The sequence below is a fragment of the Bos taurus genome, chromosome 10 (genome assembly GCF_002263795.3).
Source record: "Bos taurus isolate L1 Dominette 01449 registration number 42190680 breed Hereford chromosome 10, ARS-UCD2.0, whole genome shotgun sequence".
NCBI lineage: Eukaryota > Metazoa > Chordata > Mammalia > Artiodactyla > Bovidae > Bos > Bos taurus.
Genome location: NC_037337.1, coordinates 47,969,550 through 47,971,688, shown reverse-complemented (window position 1 = coordinate 47,971,688; position 2,139 = coordinate 47,969,550). Strand labels below are relative to the sequence as shown.

The window sequence follows — 2,139 nt, the reverse complement described above, 5'->3', positions numbered from 1 at the left end:
TTTAAAAATGCATATATTTTTGGCCCTGCGGCAGACAGCATCTTAGTTCCCCAATCAGGGATCGAACTTAACAACTGGACCACCAGGGAAGTCCCTGGACAAGCTTAATTGCCCTCTCTTTGAACCAACCAGCCTATGGGAAAGAGATATATTGGCTGGTTTAAGCCAATCACAGCCCATTCCTGGATTAGGGGTGGGGTCAGTCCCACCCAAACCACACAAGTAAGAACAGAGACAGAGGGTTAATTTTCCAAAGAAACTGGGTGTCCTGGTACCAAGGAGAAGGAGATGCTGGACAGAAAGCAGTAGGTATCTCAAAGCTGAGACTTGCATTGGGTGTAAAATTTAAGAGGGCACCAAAAACTCAGCAAGTTAAATAATATTTTAATGCACTTAAAAAAAAAAAAAAACTGAACCAGAAAACTACAGCCTGCAGGCTGGCTGCTTAAAAAAAAAAAAAAATGAAACGCTTCAGGAATTTGCATGTCATCCATGCAGGGGCCAGGCTAGTCTTCTCTGTATCGTTCCAATCTTACTATATGTGCTGCCAAAGTGAGCACCTGCCTGCATTTTTTGTTTTTTATTTATAAGTAACTTTTATAATAGTGTCTGGGCTACCTCCCAGGGGAGTTAGGCTCTGCCTCACCATTGCCTTAGAAATTTTTGAAGTTCTGGAAGAAACTTTCTGGGTCCTAGGGCTTCTTGGAACTCAGAAATTGTGAGGTGTTCTTATCCTACGTGCGTGCGTGCTCAGACGCTAAGTCATGTCTGACTGTGGGATTTCCCAGGCCAGAATACTGGAGTGTGTTGCCATTTCCTTCTCCAAAGGATCTTCCCAACCCAGGGATCAAGTCTTCATCTTCTGCATTGGCAGATGGGTTCTTTGCCACTGAGCCACCAGGGAAGCCCTTCTTATCCTATACCTGTTCCTGTGTTAGACGTTCAGTTGTGTCCGACTCTTTGTGACCCCATGGACCATATCTCACCAGGCTCCTCTACTAATGGAATTCTCCAGGCAAGAATACTGGAATGGGTTGGAGAAGATTCCCTTCTCCGTGGGATTTTCCTGATCCCAGGAATCAAACCTGGGTCTCTTGCATTGCAGGCAGACTCCTTACCTTCTGAGCCACCAGGCTATAAGTCAGCCCTAAATTGGCCTCCTGTTTCAGAGAGGTATGGGAAAGCAGAGGATGCTCCATTTCCCTAACAATTAGGATCATCCCTTGTTGCTTAGCTGGTAAAGAATCCACTTGCAATGCAGGAGAGCTGGGTTCAATCCCTGGGTTGGGAAGACCCCTGGAGAAGTGAAAGCCTACCGTCTCCAGTATTCTGGCCTGGAGAATTCCATGGACACCGTCCATGGGGTCACAAAGAGTCCGACACGACTGAGCAACTTGGGCATCCCTGCTAGCTCAGTTGGTAAAGAATCCGCCTGCAATGCAGGAGAGCCTAGTTTGATTCCTGGGTCAGGAATATCTGCTGGAGAAGGGATAGGCTGCCCACTCCAGTATTGCTGGGCTTCCCTTGTGGCTCATCTAGTAAAGAATCCACCTGCAGTGTGGGAGATCTGGGTTGGGAAGATCCCCTGGAGAAAGGAAAGGCTACCCACTCCAGTATTTTGGCCTGGAGAATTCCATGGAGTGTATAGTCCATGGGGTTGCAAAGAGCTGGACGCGACTGAATGACTTTCACTCATTCCCATATTAGTAGCACAAGCCATTCACTTGATTTTGAAGAAAAAAGACTGGTGGGAGGCCTTGGACTCAAGCAGAGCCTCTGCCCTGTAGCTCTAGCCCCATACTCCCCCTCCTCAACCCCAAGCTGATGAGGGCAGGCGCAGCCAGCTTGCTGGCGATGCCACATGAGATCTGCTGGGGACAGATGGAGGAAGAGGCAGGCAGACCCTATCCAGCTTGCTGCCAGCCCAAGGCAGGCCTTGTTATTTGATGTGGGTGCACTGTGCGCTTCAATTACTGGGCTAGGCTTTATCTTCTCTGACAGCTCACAAAATATCAACCCCGTCGCATGCTGTCAGAAGCTTGTACCTAGAAACAGCCCCAGGTATTGGTGAAAGGGAAAAATGCATCCTTCCTTCTGACTGCATGTGGGACTAGAGAGCCAGAATTTCATCAACAGGAC

General features: G+C 48.2%; 1 non-coding gene across 1 annotated transcript; it reads right to left on the bottom strand.

The window, feature by feature from the left end:
- Window positions 1-455: 455 nt before the first annotated feature.
- On the bottom strand, window positions 456-560 carry LOC112448662 (U6 spliceosomal RNA). Its single transcript, XR_003037034.1, has one exon. It is a non-coding gene; the product is annotated as a U6 spliceosomal RNA (small nuclear RNA).
- Between the last annotated feature and the right edge of the window lie 1,579 nt (window positions 561-2,139).